The sequence below is a fragment of the Myxine glutinosa genome, chromosome 3 (genome assembly GCF_964187855.1).
Source record: "Myxine glutinosa chromosome 3, kmMyxGlut1.1, whole genome shotgun sequence".
NCBI lineage: Eukaryota > Metazoa > Chordata > Myxini > Myxiniformes > Myxinidae > Myxine > Myxine glutinosa.
Genome location: NC_136263.1, coordinates 144,673,395 through 144,694,076, shown reverse-complemented (window position 1 = coordinate 144,694,076; position 20,682 = coordinate 144,673,395). Strand labels below are relative to the sequence as shown.

The 20,682-nt window shown below is 41.8% G+C and overlaps 1 protein-coding gene across 2 annotated transcripts in view; it reads right to left on the bottom strand.

Annotated features, from left to right (window-relative positions):
- The window catches only part of CHLSN (cholesin), a 174,558-nt gene that overhangs the window by 90,919 nt on the left and 62,957 nt on the right, over positions 1-20,682 (bottom strand). The window lies entirely within an intron of this gene.

Genomic DNA, 20,682 nt, shown 5'->3' with positions numbered 1-20,682 from the left:
GAAGCGATTCGTCAGGATTGAAGGATAGGGTTAAAACGATATATAGCACGATATCTCAAAAAGTTACGGAAGGATTCGGACAGGGCTTGGTGGACAGGTTGGGTGTGGAACAAGGAAGAATTTATTCGATTTTGATGAAGATCTGAATCCGGATCTGAGAATTTGTAAGTCATTAGTCTATCTAAGATAGGGCCAAAATGATATATGGCAGGATTTCTCAAAATGTTATGGACAGATGTGGCCAAAACCTGGTGGACAGTTTGAGGGACAAGGATGTGACAAGGAAGAAATGATTAGATTTTGGTGAGGATCCGAATCCGGATACTATAAATTTGAAAGTGATTCTTCACAATTGAGAGATTGGGCCAAAACGATTTTAACTAGATATATAGCATGATGTTTCAAAAAGTTGTGGAAGGGTTTATGACAACATTTGGTGGATGAGTTGACAAGGTGACAAGAAGAAGAAGAGATTTTGGTTGAGGTCCAGATGCCGTTCCGGCTGATCAGTGGATGCAACACGTAAACTGTTCAGTCTGGTGAAGGTTGGCGCAAAACAGCGATCAACTTTCACCAGAGTGGATTGCTGTTATGCATCAAAAGAACAGGAAGGTCACACAGGGGGACCACAAGTATAATTGTTACTTAATGCAGGACAAACCACCACTGTAACCAACTTTTCAAGTCTAACCAACATCACACTTGTTAACTTTTTTAAAGTTAAATCACCGCTATACTTGACATTTTCTGGGATTTACTCATGCGTGAGAAGTAGACATGGAAAAGAGAATATTGATACTTTGTGTGTATAAAGAGTACAATTCCCCAGTTGGAGAAAAGAGGAACAAAAGAGTTGAGGTCGATGATAAGCTTGGATGCACAGGCGCATTCAAATATAAAAATCAAGCACAGAAGAATCAAAATAGGAAACAAAATTTACTTCTCAACATCGATCCCAAGGAGTACCATATGCTTTTGGCATCAATCCATCCATGATGTGACGGCAAAGCTTTCCTCAGGGATATATAGTGGTGAGAAAAAGTTTGTGAAGCCTTTAGCATTTTCTGTATTTCTGCATAAATTTGACCGAAAATGTGATCAGATCTTCATCCAAGTCCGAATGATAGATAAAATGGCCCTGATTGAACAAATAGCACACAAAAAAAAAAAAAAAACTTTTTCATTTATTTATTGAGCAAAATGATCCAGTGTTCAATTTATTTGTTGGAAAAAGTATGTGAACTTCTCGGTTAATTAGCTCAATTAAGGGGTAATTAGTCAGGTAAATTACACTTCCGGTTCCGGTTCCTTAACCTTGGTAGTGCCGATTTTCGTCTGCTGATTTCCTCAAATATAAGTTCTCCCGGTCATTTTGTCAATTTTTACTGTGTATTTTGCTGTCTCTGTCTACTGTATCCTTCTAGTTCGGTTTTCTGTTAACATTTGTGGCGACGTGAGTATGAGTCAAACTTTTCATACCGGGTTTTTGAGGTCCACATTTTCCTAGTTTCAGCCATGATCATTTTTTTTGTCTTTTCTCCCGACTACATTCAGTCCTTTTATTTTCTCCCCACTTCCTATAATAGGTTTCCCTTACATACTGTACAATGCAGAGGAATACCTATTGTTATTCCTATCATTTTTCGTATTCTTCCACACAACCTCCCCCCCAAACCCCCCCCCCCCCCCCTCCTCCGTTTCCAGGTCCGAAAATTTTAAGTGAAAATTCTCTGCAACTGTTTGTCTGATTGGCATGAAATTTTCACGAAGTGATTTTCACCAAGGTTCACCGGACTTTCTGTCTTCTACCGACTCCTCTCCGGCCTTGCTCCCCCAGCTCTCTCTGGGCTCTGTCCCCCAAATATTCCTACAGGTCGCACAAGATCTGCCTGAAACCCTCTTATGGTTAAACTGCCAAAATCAAGACTCTCTGCTCACCTTCACTCCTTTATTCCTCTTTTCTCCCACCTCTGGAACAAACTCCCTCACTCTCTTCAATCACACTCCTCCCTCCAGGTCTTTAAAACAGCTGTTCACCACCATCTCTTATCTTCCCCCAACCAAAACCTCGATCTTTTCTACCCCCGCTAATTTCAGCCCAGATCCACTTTTTTTGAAATACCAACTTCTTTCCTGGAAGTTCTTGCAGTGTCCTTGTGTTTTATAAGTTGCGATAAGTCACAAGGTTTGGCCACAATAAGTAATTGAACAAAAATCTTTAAAAGCTTCCATCTCTTCAACCGCTCCATATATCGAATTGAAACTTTAATGTAATGTAGCTGTCATCAAGGGAAATAAGTGTTTAAAATTTCAAAATGATTGGTTGTACGGTCTGGAAGCCAGAAGACGTTATTGTTAGAAGAAGAAGAAGAAACAACACATTTTCTTCTCATGCCATCTAACCGATTGTGCCACTGCCATGTTTCGGATTTATTTCCTTAAAAAATCATTTTCTCTGCAATAGTTGGACAGATTGACAGAAAAATTTCACCATCGGAGCACCTCCACCTGAAGAATTTTATAATGGTAATTATGACGTAATAGGTCAGGCAGTACAGGCACCATTTTTGAAAAACCTAAAAACTTTGCACCTCCATATCTCTGAAAGCGCTGCATAGAAAAGGATTGAGACATGGCTCATTGTAAAGAACTCTCCATGCAGAATAAAATATGTGAATGATGATGTCATAGGTGCCTCCATGATGACATCATAATTCCACAAGTAAAAAACTTCATCCAATCAGGATGAAATTTATTGAGTATCATCTCGGTTGATGATGGTTGATATATTGATAGAGAAAAAAAAAAATGACGTCATGGGTCACGTGTTTCGGCCGCCATGTTGTTTTTAGGGAAAAGCCTTTAAAAAAACACTAAAACCAATTTTCTCCGAAACGGCTGAAGAGATCGAGGCCAAACTTTGCAAGCATAATCGCATACCCATGAGGAACAAAAAGTTCAACAACCATGACGTCACAGGTCACATGGTTTATGAGCTAAGACGTTTTGAAGCATGAACCTTAAAAAAAAAACTAGCTCCTCCCTTACCATGCTGATCATATTGAATGGAAACTTCACAATTATTTTCCCCATGTCAGCCTGCTAAAATGCCCTTTTAGAATTTGTGATAGCTCATATGGATTGGCAGCGATAAATAATTGAAAGACAATATTTTAAAAATTATATCTGTTGAACCGCTTCATTGATAGACGTGAAACTTTATAATAAAGTAGAAGTCCCTTACCATTCCTAACTCAAAAGGTGCCTGAGTTAATGGTCAGAAGAGAAAGGAAATTTGATTAATTAAATAAGTACTTAATTCATCGCTAATAATTAAATAACTCCTCAATTAATTGATTAATCAAAAAACAAAAAATACTGTTTTTGAGAAAGGACTTGCTCACTATTGTGCCGAAATTTCAGCTTCCAAGCTGAAAGGATGGCTGAGATATCGCCCGGACAAACAAACAAGAAAACAAACAAGTACAGATACATTCAAAGTACACCGCCCCCATATCACTATGATCTTTCCTGGGAAAACCACATTTCAAATCTGGCCTCCAAAGCCAGTCGCCGACTGGGCATCCTCCGTCGTGCGAAGTCCTTCCTTGGCACACCTGAGCTCCTCACCATGAACAAGGCTTTCATCCGCAGCTCAATGGAATACTGCTCTCCCCTCTGGGCTGGTGCTCCTGCCTCAGACCTAGCTCGTCTTCACGCTGTTGAAAGCAAAGCATTCAGAATCATTGGAATCTCCCGCGATGAAGCTAACTCCAAGGGCCTCTCACTCACTCACCGCAGGCAGGTTGGTGGTCTTTCCGTCTTCTACCGACTCCTCTCTGGCCTTGCCCCCCCCCCAGCTCTCTCTGGGCTCTGTCCCGCAAATATTCCTACAGGTCGCACAAGATCTGCCTGCAACCCTCTTATGGTTAAACTGCCAAAATCAAGACTCTCTGCTCACCTTCACTCCTTCATTCCTCTTTTCTCCCACCTCTGGAACAAACTCCCTCACTCTCTTCAATCCCACTCCACCCTCCAGGTCTTTAAAACAGCTGTTCACCACCATCTCTTATCTTCCCCCATCCAAAACCTTGATCTTTTCTATCCCCGATAATTTCACCCCAATTCCACTTTTTGAAATACCAACTTCTGTCCTGGAAGTCCTTGGTGTCCTTGTGTTTTATACTTCTCCCAGCCCCCCCCCCCCTTCCCACGCCTCCTCCCCCCAAGCCCTCTCCCTCCCACACATCTCCCTGCTCTTAAATGTTGTGTGCTCTCAAGTGTTTGTGTGCTTCCCATTCTCTTGTCTTCCGCTCCCTCTTTTTATATATTTTGTTTGTCTGGTTGATTTGTTTGTGAAGTAAATGTCAGCTCTTTCACGAGCCTCGATTCAGTATACAAAAAAACAAAAACAAAAAAGTCATGAAGGGGAACAAGTGTGCAATTTCAAGATGATTGGTTGCACAGTCTGGAAGCTAGAAGTTATTATTGTGTTGGAAGCGAGAAGGGGAACAATTTCAAGATGATTGGTTGTACAGTCTGGAAGCGAGAAGCTGTTATTGTGTGAAGAAGAAGAAACTCTACATTTATCTTCTCCAGCCTTGTGACTTTTCGGTGTTGCATTAATGATGATGGAAGTGGGAGTTGTATGAAAGCAACGTTGTGTCACAGACTGCTCATTATTTATTTCACAAGCCTAATATCATCTTACTATAATTCACCAAATGTCCGTCCGTCTGTCTGTCTGTCTGTCCGTCCGTCCGTCCGTCCATTCGAAGGTACCGCAAAATCGGCTGAACCGATCACAACGATATTTTGGGTGGGTAATCCTGGGATCTCCAGGAGTAAAATAGGCTATTTAGTTTTTCCAATTTCAGCTTTGATCTCCAGCATTCTCAGGTTTGGACTCCCGCATAACATTCGCATCACGTTCATTGTGACGATGTTTCCATTGTGACGATGTCGTTTTCCCGGGTGCCGCACAAACGGCTGCACTGATCGCTGCACAGCTGCACCGATCGGACTCGGTGATCTCGGACAAAGATCTTTTATAAGGACACGGGTTGAATCCCTGCTTGAGAGAATTCCAACCCCCTCCCCGCCATCACGGCCGTCTCTCCAACTCACAATCCCACGAGATATGCGGAAACGACGACCCAAAACCAATAAAAACATCATTAAACATCATTCGTATATAAACATCATTAAAAGTAGATAATGACCTCGGCCAAAGTTCAAACGACGTTTAATCTCTACATGAGAGAATTCCACATAGCTATTTGGGTGGTGTATACGCCAGCAGATCGCAGTCTCCATCGATCTTGCCAAGGCCGTAACACCTATCGTCTCAAAATCCTTTTAACTGTTGATTTGGTAGTTTTTACAATGAAGGAAACACGTATCGGGAGTACATACAACAACAGGAGTACTAACTGCACGCGTCTTCAGCATCAAGCTTAAATCTCTCATGGCGGATCTGAAGAGCGGAATGCTTGGAGAAGTGGTGGGCTACTTCGGCATGAAGGAGGATCAGAAACGTGGACTCCCACACTGCCACATCCTGCTGATACTTGCTCCCGCATGACGTTATTTTCCCGGGTGCCGCACAAACGGCTGCACCGATCGAGATTTAACGGATGTTTATATAAATCGTTTAAAAGAAAAAAAGCCTTCGATTTCTGATATTTAGCCTTTTCATTTGGGCCTCCGAATTGAAGCCCCGCCCATAGGGCGGGTACCGTTGCTAGTTAACTAAATAGCGTATCTGGAAGGAGGTTCTGTTTTACCACATACTTTCATGTCTTTCTTTAAGCTTCTGCACCCAACTCTGAATGTCTTTCACATCTATGGTTGACCTTCCATACATGCCGACTAGCTGGTGATGACTGTCCAGAGGAACCTGTCCTGTCAGATGCAAAAATAATTACAATGCCTTAATAACGCAAGCTGAAAGTGGCCATTTTACAGTGCAGAGTGTAGAAGCTTAAACACTGCACGTACAATACTGCCAATGGCACAGCACATGGCATAAGGTAATTGGAAGTAATAATAGAAATAAAGAAACCTAGAACGACACTCGGTAGAGTGCATACCTCCGCCATGTTTAACAGTTTACGTTTTGTATCCCACCGATCGTCTGCATCTGGATCCGGACCCGAACCAAAATCTAATCAGCTTGTTCCTGTCACGTAACTAACTCATCCACAACTTTGAGATATCATGCTGCATATGGTTTTTGGCTCCATCTCTCAATGGTGAAGTATCACATAAAAAAATTGGAGGATCCGGATCCAGATCTTCACCAAAATCTCATCAATTCGTCATTGTCACACAGCCAACATATCCACCAATATATTCGTCGAAATCCATCCACAACTTTGAGATATGCTGATCACAGACAAACTAAGATATAGACAGACAGGGGCAAAAAGATAACCTCTGCCCACCTTCAGTGGCGGAAGTAAAAATTGATGTAAAATACAAATAACACATGAGAGAATCACATCCCACGTGTAATAATGAAATGCACCATTGTATAGTCGTGTGTTCATACTTTGCACTGTGATTGGTTGTCATGCAAGCAATAAGAAAGTTCTGCACGTGCAGATAACATTAGAGTGTGGTGAATTATGGAGAATACCATTGTTACTATGCAGGAAGTTTCACATGATAAGCGGATATCAATGAAAGTCTTAACAAGGGAAGCTACATAATGCAGCAGATTGCTGCCCGTCTCCATGCATCAGTTGGAGCTGCAAACAAGACTGAGGAAGATTTGCGACACTGACACTGTCAAAATAAGTGGTCAAGGAAGAAAGCCCAAACTTTCCAAAAGTGATGCTAAATCTCTTACAAGACATCTTCTCCATGAGATAGAAAATGATCCAGAAAAGTTGTGAATGACCCAGCTGAAAGTACAGTTGTTAAGGTTTCTTCAAGAATGGGAAGATCAACATTAATGCAAGGCAGCTTCAATGGATGTATAGTTTTTCCAAAAACCTATGCTGAGGAAAGGTAAAGTCAGCTAAAGCTATATGAATGTGGGGCTGCATCTCAGATAAGGGTGTCATTTGATTTGCATAAAATTGAAGATACACCAACTGCTGATAGGTACAGGCAGCTATGATCCATCATGCCATTCCCTCAAGAACGCATCTCATTGGGGGTAGACGCATCTTCGAACGTGACAATGACAGCAAGCATACAGCCAACGTGGTTTAAAACTACCTGGAGTGTGAAGAAGCCAATAGAGCACTCACAAAGACGCATTGGTCTGCACAAATTTCAGAAAGGCCTCATTGCGGTGACATGGGATTATACAGACTTGGCATTTAATATGCAATATTTTTTTTTTCGTGACTTGGGTTTACTTTCTTAACTCAGTATATCAATCTGGTGAGTTTATTTTACACTTTGGTGATTTATTTGCTAAAAGAACCATGTCACTGATTGTCTGTCGCAGCAAGAAGTCAACAACAGGATTATATCACAGGTGGCGTGGCAAAATGTACGGACAGGTGCATTTGATGATTGGCTTCACAGTCGGGTATACAAGGGTTGTTGCATTCTGTATTAGTGGAAAACAACTGCTGCACGTCTCCAAAAGTTATTGCCGCTTCCTCTGGAGATGGTCCGTCAACTCGACAATGCTGTTTGTCATGGAGTGGTGGCTTTACGAAATTACAGCATGAAACAGCGTGCTATTGCTCGGCAGTATGGCATCACTCAAGGGCAGGTGTCAAAGATCCTGAAACGAAATGCTCAGAGGGGTGTCCCTACTCCAATACCGAGGCCAGGACGTCCCCACAGAACCACAAGGAGGGATGATCGCCAGCTGCACCGGTTAGTCCGCAATGGCCGTACCAAGTCAGCTAATCGGCTTAGGGCTGAGTGACAGCAACTGACAAATGTGCCTGTATCCAGAAGGCTAGTCAACCAACGACTGGTTCAAGCAGGCTATCGTGCCAGGCGTCCCCTGAGAAAGCCACGCCTGACCAGACAACACCGCCAGCGCCGATTGCAGTGGGCCAGAGAGCACCGTCAATGGCAGCCAGGACACTGGAATCACGTGATCTTCAGTGACGAGTCTAGATTTCTGGTATATCGTCAAGATGGCCGCGTCCGAGTGCGCAGACAAGTGCATGAAGCCTACAACAAAGATTGTATAGTGCCAAGAGTCCCAGCTGGAGGTGGTGGGGTGACCGTTTGGGCTGCTTTTCAGGCAGGGGGCAAAACTGACCTGGTTGTTCTGAATGGAAACCTGAACCAGTTCAAGTACAGGGCCATTCTGGAAGAAACATTGCTTCCATTTGCTCGTGCAGCCTTTCGAGGAAACTTTGTCTTCCAAGATGACAATGCACGGCCTCATCATGCTCGCATGATCCAACACTTTCTTGCTGACCGTGGTGTAGAGCATGTGGAGTGGCCTGCCATGTCCCCGGATATGAATCCGATAGAGAACTTGTGGGCAGAATTAACGCGTCAAATCGACCACTTGGACCAGCACCTCTGTGCGTGAATTGCAGCAGGCTATTGTCACTGCATGGCAAGCGATTCCTGTCCAAACATTGGCAAATCTCGTGAACAGCATGCCTCAACATGTACGTGCTCTCCTGAATGCTCGTGGGGGTTACACGAAGTACTGAACTGTAATTTTACTGTCCGTAATCCCAGTTGTAATTTAACTTTTGTTTTTGTTAAAAAACAATTTTGGCTAATGTGCAAAATAAAGAGATACTTCTGGAAAACGTACATAAGTTTAACACAGTACTGTCCATGAATTGAGTTCGATATCAGTTTACATCACTTTCAAGGATCAATTTATTTGTTTCGAAATGTCAAATGTGGTTTTTGTTTCTTTTGAAGGTCACATTAACAAAATCTAGAATAATTTCAACATAATTCCAATGAACTTTTGGTTCTAAGACATCTTGAAAAGTACATTCACCCCAACAAAAAAAATATTCCATATTAAATGCCAAGTCTGTATGAGCACTGACAAAGTCAAATGGAGAACAAACACATTGGATAAATTGTATAAAGTGCTGCAGGATATTTGATGAACATTCCACAGTCATGCATTGATAAACTGCATGGGAGCAATAAAACAAGTTAACTTTCCTGCTCTGTTTATGCAAAGCACTCACGTTCAAAATACGAATCCACTATGCAATATATTTGTTTTGTTTTTGTATCTCTGTCAAAACTTTTCTGTGCATATTATATACCAGGGTGGTTCAAAAATGATGTGCAACCTTTCAAACAGCTGTCATTATTTTATTAATGTGACAACTTAATATTTTCAGGTCGCCTAAAGAACAAAGCTGAAAGTTTTTTTTCTATAGAAGTTTCAACCATGTCGATCAATTTGTCTCTGCCCCAGCGGACTCTCATTTTAAACTTTTTGCGGCGAGGTAATATGTTTCCACACAAAGGCAGCTAGGTAGGGTCTATCCAAATACAAAAATTCCATACAAAACCAACAAACGTATTGTTGTTAGGTTTAGAGACACTGGAAGTGTGAAAGGCCAAATTAAAGGACACAGTGCTTGAAAACCATCAGTTAGAACACCCTCAAAGACAGAAGCTGTAAGAGAAGCTATGCAGACTTCCGTAAACATAGACAAGCCAACAGGCACAGCTGGTGGAACTTCTTCGCACGACGGTTGGCAGAGTCATACATGACTATCTGAAACTGTATTCGTACAAGATACAGTTACTGCAACAGACCGAAATAAATAACAAGGAGAGCTGTTATAGATGACCAGGATTTTCAAGCCAACATCTTTAGTGATGAGGCCGATTTCGATCACAGCAGCCAAGTCAACAAACAGAACATGCGATTTGGGGCAGAACACCAACCTCACTAATATATGGAACAAGACCGGCACTCGGTGGAGAGCATACCTCCACCAGGCTGAACATTTTACGGTTTGTATCCCACTGACAGGAAAGATCTGGATCCAGACCTGAACCAAAATCTAATCTGCTTATTCTCGTCACTTAACCAACTCATCCGCCAAGTTTTGTCACAAGTCGTCCACATCATTTTGAAATATCGTGCTATATATCGTTTTTGACCCTATCACTCCATGGTGAAGAATCACTTATCCGGATTTGGATAGTCACCAAAATCGAATAGATTCGGCCTTGTCACACTCCCAACCTGTCCACCAGATTTCGTCCAAATATGTCCGCAACTTTTTCAGATATCCTGTTCACAAACAAATAAACAGACAGACAGGGGTGAAAACATAACCTCCATCCACCCTCGGTGGTAACCAGTTTCTGTTGCAAAAGTTGATGTGCTAACGGACGTTGAGGTATAATATTAGGACCTTTCTTCTTTGAGAATAAAGCCGGACAAAGTATCAGTCAACACAGATAGATACGTGGACATGATGCAGAGAACATTACTTCAGGCATTGAGAAGGAAGCAAAACATCACTATAAACTCAGTCATCTTCCAGCAAGCTGGAGCATCATCATAGATTTCAAATGATGCTTCGGAAGTTTTTGAGATGTCATTTCCCAGGTGAATGGACTAATTTCTCCATGGACAGCCAACCCATGGCCTTCCTACTCCCCAGATCTGTCTCCTCCCAACTAATATCTATGGGATGGCCTTCCTACTCCCCAGATCTGTCTCCTCCTAACTAACATCTATGGGAATCCCTCAATGATAAAGTATGAAAACAACCGACATACACTGCAGGAGTTGAAAAACAACATCATATGGGAAATCAAATGCATACCTGCTCCAGTTCTCAACCGAGTTAGAGACATCTTTGGTGTCCATGAGGCAGCTGTCATACAGAGAGCGGTGCTTACATTGAGCACTTCAACAACTACTAATATCACAAGTTGTGGCTTGTTGAAGCAGTTTTTCACAATTAATAAAGAAAAATTTAACTCATCCTGTGTATCATTAGACAAAAGACAAACAAAGTCGACCAATAAAAGGAAAAAAATGTTGGGAAATACAATGTTGCACACCACTTTGGACCACCCCGTAGACATCTCTCTCTTTTTTGTAACTACCGTATTTTCACGCAAATAATCCGACCTTTGGTATACCCCGCACCTGGGGAAAAAAAGTGCTCAAGGAAATTTCAGGCACATATAACCCACACATGGGTATACCCCACATGCCAGGTGTGTGTTCAGTTACCAAGTTTGTTGTAGAGTGCTCACCAAGTGGCTTTAGCACTCAGCAAGCACAAAACCGTTAAGGAATGGCTGGCTTGGCAACTGATGTCCTCGTGCATCTTAAGTGGATTCACATATGTTTTTATGCTGAGGTTGTGTGTCCTTCCCCAGGTCGTGTGCTCTTGCAGGCCTCACTCAGATCTGTTGGTGTATTTCCTCTCCTTCCTCTTTTACTGATCGTTAATTCCCCTGCTTGTTGCCCTGGCTGTTGTGCATTACTCTTTTCTCCTCTTTCGCCTTGCTTTTCCAAGAGTCTCAATTTCAGAGGGGGAGGTGGGGGGCAGGAGGGAAGAAGAAAGAGGACAAGGACGTCGAAGCTCCCTCAAAATCTCGACAGACTTTACAATATGGCATTAGCACATAAATTCGTGGAACACTGGACATAGTAGTTGAGGCAGAGATGAGAGAATGAAACCTCTCCACCACCCGATGCTCGCGCAGAAGTGACGAGTCCCGGCTCTATGCACGAGGTCCTCATTCCCGCTATGTGCGATGATCTGCAATTCGAACCACAAGCACAACACGAACGCAGCATGGGCAGGAACCGTGGAGTATGCAAATATACATGCGATCACACAGGAACCAAACAGGCGACCAGAGTCCGAAGGACCATAAAGCCTCACACTGCCCAGAGAGAGAGAGAGAGAGAGAGAGAGAGAGAGAGAGAGAGAGAGACTGCCATCAGAGCCGAAGGAGAGTGACAACGAATGCGGCCAAAAGAACACCAATCTCGCACTGTGTTGCCCCTCCTTCATACACTTTCCCAGCCTCATTGAGCACACTCATGTGATGCCCTGATTGGACAACGCCACGAAACATGCCATTATATATAGCACCCTTTGGCCTGTCTGGTGTCCTTCCATTCACCACCGGTGATTGCGCTGTGGGTCATGCCGATTGGCTGCTTACCAAGAAAAAAACACCATATGTGGACAATTATCATGGAAGGTTCAAGAATGCAGATAGGGGTGAAAGTGGGGGCTTCAAAACAGGCACTTTGGCAGGGGACTCGATCTTTCTGAACATGTGGCCCGACACCTTTTATTCAATCACAGCAAGTACTTTACACTTATTCTAACATGCACTGTGAAATAGCTACTCCAATATAATTGATGTATTTATTCTTTTCAGTTGCAGGTCTGAATGAAATATTGCTGGTCTAGTGTCCGACTACGACAGGCCAGGCAAATGGTCTAGTGTCCGACTACAACAGGTCTGTCCGACTACGACAGACTACGACAGGGGCTACAGATGCCAGAGGTTTATTGAGGGTTCCTTCTGCATTCACAGTAATTTCTGACCATATAAAAGACTTCTAATCATGGCAATATCTTAGTAATTTAAAAGGAAAATCTAATTATAATATGAAAAATTATTCGACCAACACTTTAATTGATGACATGTCATGTATTGGAATACAACAAGAAAACAAAGAAAAGAATGTAAAGGTAGACTGTGGCATTCCAAAAACTTTTTTTCATCATTTGTAAATTTGTTATCATTCGTCTACATGTATACACGTTACCTTTGGACTTGATATGCACTACATGACCAAAAGTATGCGGACACCCCTTCTAATGAGTGGATTCGGCTATTTCAGCCACACCCATTGCTGACAGGTATATATAATCAAGCACACAGCCATGCAATCTCCATAGACAAACATTGGCAGTAGAACGGGCCATACTGAAGAGCTCAGTGACTTTCAACGTGGCACCGCCATAGGATGCCACCTTTCCAACAAGTCAGTTCGTCAAATTTCTACCCTGCTAGAGCTGCCCCGGTCAATTGTAAATGCTGTTATTGTGAAGTGGAAACGTCTAGGAGCAACAACAGCTCAGCCTCGAAGTGGTAGGCCACACAAGCTCACAGAACAGGACCGCTGAGTGCTGAAGCGTGTAGCATGTAAAAATTGTCTGTCCTCGGTTGCAACATTCACTATAGAGTTCCAAACTGCCTCTGGAAGCACACTGTTTGTCGGGATTCAGCATTTGTCATTTTGATGACGTCAGCAAAATAACTGTTTTGCGGGATCTTCATCAAATGGGTTTCCATGGCCGAGCAGCCGCACACAAGCCTAAGATCAAGCGCAATGCCAAGCGTCGGCTGGAGTGGTGTAAAGCTCGCCACCATTGGACTCTGGAGGAGTGGAAACACGTTCTCTGGAGTGATGAATCACACTTCACCATCAGGCCGAATCTGAGTTTGGCAGGTGCCAGAACACAACCTGCCCGAATGCATCGTGCAAACTGCAAAGTTTGGTGGAGGATGAATAATGGTCTGGGGCTGTTTTTCATGGTTCGGGCCCCTTAGTTCCACTGAAGGGAAATCTTAACGCTACAGCATACAATAACATTTGAGGCGATTGTGTGCTTCCAACTTTGTGGCAACAGTTTGGGGAAGGTCCTTCCCTGTTTCAGCATGACAATGTCCCCGTGCACAAAGCAAGGGTCCATACAGAAATGGTTTGTCGCGGTCGGTGTGGAAGAACTTGACTGGCCTGCACAGAGCCCTGAACTCAACCCCATCAAACAACTTTAGGATGAATTGGAACGCCAACTGTGAGCCAGGCCGAATCACCCAACATCAGTGCCCGACCTCACTAATGCTCTTGTGGCTGAATGAAAGCAAATCCCCGCAGCATTGTTCCAACATCGAGTGGAAAGCCTTCTCAGAAAGGCTGAGGCTGTTATAGCAGCAAAGGGTGGGACCAACTCCATATTAATGCCCATGCTTTTGGAATGAGATGTGTGATGTTCAGGTGTCCACATACTTTTGGTCATGAAGTGCATGTTAAGGAGTTCATCATTGAAATTGAACTTCATTGCTTTTTGTTGCCTGTGTTGTCCAGCACTCAACCCATCCAATTAATATTTTTAACAACTCCAGCCACATGGGGTCATTTATTAGGTGAGAACTGATTTGTTATTCCCTCCAATTATGGGTTAGAGACGTGATTGGGTCTTGTTACTTGTATGTTAACTGCTTGTGGCATTGCACGTGGTACATGCTTGTGAGCCTCAGGTGGTGCACATTTCTGTCGATACTGTCGCTGATGACTCGCCAACAGGTGATGAAACCGGTCAGGCGGCTGAGGGGGGCATGTAGCACTGAGATTCCCATGGATGTGCTACTTATGAATATCTGCAGCACACAAAATACACAACACAAAACCACACAAACCAAACAGAAAACTAGTCCTGCCGAGTGTCTGCAATCCCTGATTGCTGTTTCTATTTTTACCTCTGCCGCCGAAGGTGGATGGAGGTTACGTTTTCACCCCTGTCTGTTTGTCTGTGAACAAGATCCAAAAAAGTTGTGGACGGATTCGGACGAAATTTGGCGGAGAGGTTGGGTATGTGACAAGGACAAAACGATTAGATTTTCGTGAAGATCCGGATCTGGCTACTAGAATTTTAAAGTGATTCTTCACCATTGGGAGATAGGGCCAAAAACTATACATAGCAGGATATCTCGAAACGTTATGGATGGATTTGGACGAAACTTGGTGGAGAGGTTGGGTATGCGACAAGGAAGAATCGATTCAATTTTGGTGAAGATTCGAATCCAGATCAGAGAATTTTTAAGCGATTCTTCACCATTGAGAGATCGAGCAAAAAGCGATATATATGCTGCTATTTTCAAAAGTTATGGACGAGTTATGACAAAACTAGGTGGATGAGTTGGTTAGGTGACAATAATAAGCCGATTAGATTTTGCTGCAGGTCGGAATCCAGATCTGGCTCATCATATCCGGATCCAAAACGTAAACTATTCAGCCTGGCGGAGGTATGTGCTCCACCGAGTGCCGTTCTCGTACTTCGAGTTGTTATGATCACAAGTTTTTGAGGATTCCGATCAATGTGAATTAAAGATTACCAAATGAAAAGCTTGGTTTATTCTCACCCCCAAAACAAGCTGTATTAATAACAGTCAATGTGAGAAAAGTAGAAAAAAATTGTTGAGGTTTTGAAAAAATTAATTGATGCTCAAAACATCCGTGCATGGTAACTCATGGATGTGTCTACGACTTTGCACAACGGAGCGCGTGCGTGTGCAGACGCACAAAAAAGAAAACACTTCACGTTCTGTTGGCACACATCTTTACATCGCTTCAGCCAAGGATACAATTTACTGGAATGGACCACGTGACTTGCATCTGCTTGTAACAGCTTACAGAAACATTGTAAAGGGAGCTGCCAGAGTAAACAGACAAGCTGTGCAATGAAAATGACAAGACTTACATTCCAATGAGGAAAATGAACTCAATTACCCAAGTGGGGTCCACAACGTATCACAGGCAACGGATCTCGGACAACATAAAACGAACAATACTTGAAATCGGAATTTAAATGAATGGCGGAAACCCCAAGCAAATCTCTTTCCAAGGTTAACATCAGAATAATGGTTGATGTGATGAACACGTATATACACACCAGCCATGAATGTTGCTAAGACTGTTAGTTAGCTCCAGTGGCATGGATGTTGCTCATGTAGCCTCGTGCAGAGCAAAAGAGCTACAACGCCGACGATACATGTTCATTCAAGTAACATGAAGCATGAAATGCGCATTGGATGGCAGTCCTACGATTGAACAGCTCTCTGTGCAAGACAGCAAGTGCCCGAGGTAGACGTTGAAGACCATGATCCTTTTGATACAAGACACGCCAAACGAGTTGACTGAATGAAATGAATGAATGATCTTTTTAAGGCCATTTTTCCCCGCTAGAGCGGGAGTTAGCCTTGCGGGCCCCATGACAATCATGGTTCCCTGTTTGAGGCAATGTTTTTATGGCCTGATGCCCTTCCTGACGCCAACCCTTGGTCACGCTCTTAGGATGCGCAGGGATACGGTGTACCTATTCTAAATCGGGGTACACACCGTGATCATTCATCCCAGCAGGCTGGTACTCAATTTGCCGACCTCGGAAGGATGACAGGCTCAGTCAACCCCCCTGGCGTTAATTCAGCAATCGACCGGGATTCGAACCCAGGATCCGAGGATCCCAAGCCGGCAACCTAACCGCTAAGCCAACGCCAGGCCAAACGGTGAATTTCAATGGCTGTGGAAGCAGATATATCAACTGCTGCTTGGATAAAATGGTCAACAGGATTAAAGGTTGTTGTTGCTGTGCACGCATGCAGGTGCACACCAAGTTGTGCTCCTCCACAAAACAGGCGTGGGCAGAACATCAACTCCGTCGATGATAAACCCAATGGTGGCCATCACAATGCAGAAGATCACAGAATATCGAATCTTGCCATATTCGTAAATACGACAAACAACATTGTCACGGGCATCGTGCTGTCGACTCCATTGTGTCCCTGACCAATGGTTGCTTGTGGGAATTGGTTGCATGGCTGGGCAAAAGTGGACGGATGTGTTGCTTTATTGATGATAGTTGTGGGATGGACCCTCCGATTGCAAGGGATGAGTTGAGCAGTAAAAACCACACTCAGGTCGTTAATGGAAGCATGTCGCTCTGATTGACCCGTCTTGTGCAGCATGGGCACATACTGAAAACGGACAATCTCTCCAGTCAGTACCAGGGCACCAATCGTGTTTCTTACAAGTGCACTTGAAGTATCAAACAACATACTATTTGGACATTCTAGCTGAATTGGCCCTGCTCTATCCTTTTAAATGCAGAACGTCAAGTCAAGCAAGGAAGGAGCATGTACCATTTTAATAGCCTTTGGAATAACTCGGCTGGGTTTGAGCTGCTGACCTCCCAGACTCGGAGCGGACGCTCTAACCATTACACCGCCGAATGGATGATGTGCACTTGAGCCCAAACCCGAGGCATTGCCAAGTACACATTTTAAATGTATTTTCTTTCAACAAACCATTGGTCCAAATGTGGCCTTTTAAACAACACAGGCGCCGAAGGCATCACATATATAATCATGCGTGTGCAATTCAGCCAGTTGTCATAGGTTGATGGATTCAGAGTTGTGTGATTGCTCGCTAGTATGTTCGATTACAAGCCAGAATATATTTCACGTTAGTCTTTTAAATGTTTTGAGTTGTCGTATAAATGTATATTTTTTTACATTTGGGAGGCGTGAGGGAGGCAGGGGAGGAAGAAGGGAAATCACAAAATAAATTAAACTCCACTCTTTTTTCTTTATGTTGGAGGCTCCAGTCATGGACTATATCGAGGCCAGGCCTTGAATAAAAGAGAAGAAAGTGTATGATGAAAAGTGTATGATGAAAAGTGTATGATGAAAAATGTATGATGAAAAGTGTATGATGAAAAGTGTATGATGAAAAGTGTATGATGAAAAGTGTATGATGAAAAGTGTATGATGAAAAGTGTATGATGAAAAGTGTATGATGAAAAGTGCATAATAAAAAATGTATCATGAAAAGTGTATGATGAAAAGTGTATGATAAAAAGTGTATCATGAAAGGTGTATGATGAAAAGTGTATGATGAAAAGTGGATGATGAAAAGTGGATGATGAAAAGTGTATGATGAAAGGTTTATGATGAAAAATGTATGATGAAAAGTGTATGATAAAAAGTGTATCATGAAAGGTGTATGATGAAAAGTGTATGATGAAAAGTGGATGATGAAAAGTGGATGATGAAAAGTGTATGATGAAAGGTTTATGATGAAAAATGTATGATGAAAAGTGTATGATGAAAAGTGTATGATGAAAAGTGTATGATGAAAAATGTATGATGAAAAGTGTATGATGAAAAGTGTATGATGAAAAGTGTATGATGAAAAGTGTATGATAAAAAGTGTATGATAAAAAGTGTATCATGAAAAGTGTATGATGAAAAGTGTATGATGAAAAGTGTATGATGAAAAGTGTATGATAAAAAGTGTATCATGAAAAGTGTATGATGAAAAGTGTATGATGAAAAGTGTATGATAAAAAGTGTATCATGAAAAGTGTATGATGAAAAGTGTACGATGAAAAGTGTATGATGAAAAGTGTACAATGAAAAGTGTACGATGAAAAGTGTACGATGAAAAATGTACGATGAAAAGTGGATGATGAAAAATGTATGATGAAAAGTGTATGATGAAAAGTGTATGATGAAAAGTGTATGATAAAAAGTGTATCATGAAAAGTGTATGATGAAAAGTGCATGATGAAAAGTGTACGATGAAAAGTGTATGATGAAAAGTGTACAATGAAAAGTGTACGATGAAAAGTGTACGATGAAAAATGTACGATGAAAAGTGGATGATGAAAAATGTATGATGAAAAGTGTATGATGAAAAGTGTATGATGAAAAGCATGTGATGAAAAGTGTATGATGAAAAGTGTAGGATGAAAAGTGTATGATGAAAAGTGTATGATGAAAAATGTAGGATGAAAAGTGTATGATGAAAAGTGTATGATGAAAAATGTAGGATGAAAAGTGTATGATGAAAAGTGTATGATGAAAAGTGTATGATGAAAAGTGTATGATGAAAAGTGTATGATGAAAAGTGTATGATGAAAAGTGCATAATAAAAAATGTATCATGAAAAGTGTATGATGAAAAGTGTATGATAAAAAGTGTATGATGAAAAGTGTATGATAAAAAATGTATCATGAAAAGTGTATAATGAAAAGTGTATGATAAAAAGTGTATCATGAAAAGTGTATGATGAAAAGTGTATGATGAAAAGTGGATGATGAAAAGTGGATGATGAAAAGTGTATGATGAAAAGTGTATGATGAAAGGTTTATGATGAAAAATGTATGATGAAAAGTGTATGATGAAAAGTGTATGATGAAAAGTGTATGATGAAAAATGTATGATGAAAAGTGTATGATGAAAAGTGTATGATGAAAAGTGTATGATGAAAAGTGTATGATAAAAAGTGTATGATAAAAAGTGTATCATGAAAAGTGTATGATGAAAAGTGTATGATGAAAAGTGTATGATGAAAAGTGTATGATAAAAAGTGTATCATGAAAAGTGTATGATGAAAAGTGTATGATGAAAAGTGTATGATAAAAAGTGTATCATGAAAAGTGTATGATGAAAAGTGTACGATGAAAAGTGTATGATGAAAAGTGTACAATGAAAAGTGTATGATGAAAAGTGTACGATGAAAAGTGTACGATGAAAAGTGTACGATGAAAAATGTACGATGAAAAGTGGATGATGAAAAATGTATGATGAAAAGTGTATGATGAAAAGTGTATGATGAAAAGCATGTGATGAAAAGTGTATGATGAAAAGTGTATGATGAAAAGTGTAGGATGAAAAGTGTATGATGAAAAGTGTATGATGAAAAATGTAGGATGAAAAGTGTATGATGAAAAGTGTATGATGAAAAATGTAGGATGAAAAGTGTATGATGAAAAGTGTATGATGAAAAGTGTACGATGAAAAGTGTATGATGAAAAGTGTACAATGAAAAGTGTATGATGAAAAGTGTACGATGAAAAGTGTACGATGAAAAGTGTACGATGAAAAATGTACGATGAAAAGTGGATGATGAAAAATGTATGATGAAAAGTGTATGATGAAAAGTGTATGATGAAAAGCATGTGATGAAAAGTGTATGATGAAAAGTGTATGATGAAAAGTGTAGGATGAAAAGTGTATGATGAAAAGTGTATGATGAAAAATGTAGGATGAAAAGTGTATGATGAAAAGTGTATGATGAAAAGTGTCTGTTTGTTTGCGAGAAAGAGATTGAAGCTAGCCCAGTCGCGATAGTTTGAGCGAGACAGAAAGTAAGACCAGCAATCCTGACACGGAGAGTGTAAGATGGCTCTGGTCACCACTTTAACGCTCACAAGTCAGGACAGCAGTACTACCCTGGGCGGTTGCTGTCTACAACCGACAACCTAAATCTACCTAACTGATTCTTGCGGTGCTTGCGGCAACAATGATGGCCTACAGGCAAAGTCCCCCCGCAAGTCATGCATTACCATGCCTGCTGGAGTGAACTGCCAACACTGGCACTCTGTGAGCCCAAACAAAGGGACAAACAAAGCGTGCTCATGAAGGCAGTCACAGATCCATTAAAAAAAACAAAAAAACACGTCTCGGTTTTGAAACTGACCCCAGGCAATTGCTCTTTCAACTGCGATCCAGTCTCTTTACCCTCAATGTAGAATGTGGATTTCACTTGCAACGGCTGACTCACAACGCTGTATGGTTGCGCGCGCGCACGCACGCACGCACGCACACAGACACGCACACACACACACACACACACACACACACACACACACACACACACACACACACACACACACACACACACACACACCTGTCCATTCTCTATCCTTTTCAAATGCTGAGTCAAGCAAAGAAGCAGCACGTACCATTATAAAAGTCTTTGGTATGACAACCCGGGTTCGAACTACCGACCTTCCAGACTCAGGGCGGATATTCGAACCATTACGCCACCGGGTCTGGCTGGTTAAAGAACATGGGATGGAAATTGAACCATCACATGACTATGGAACCGTCACAAGAACATGGGTGAAAATTGAGCCAACACAAATA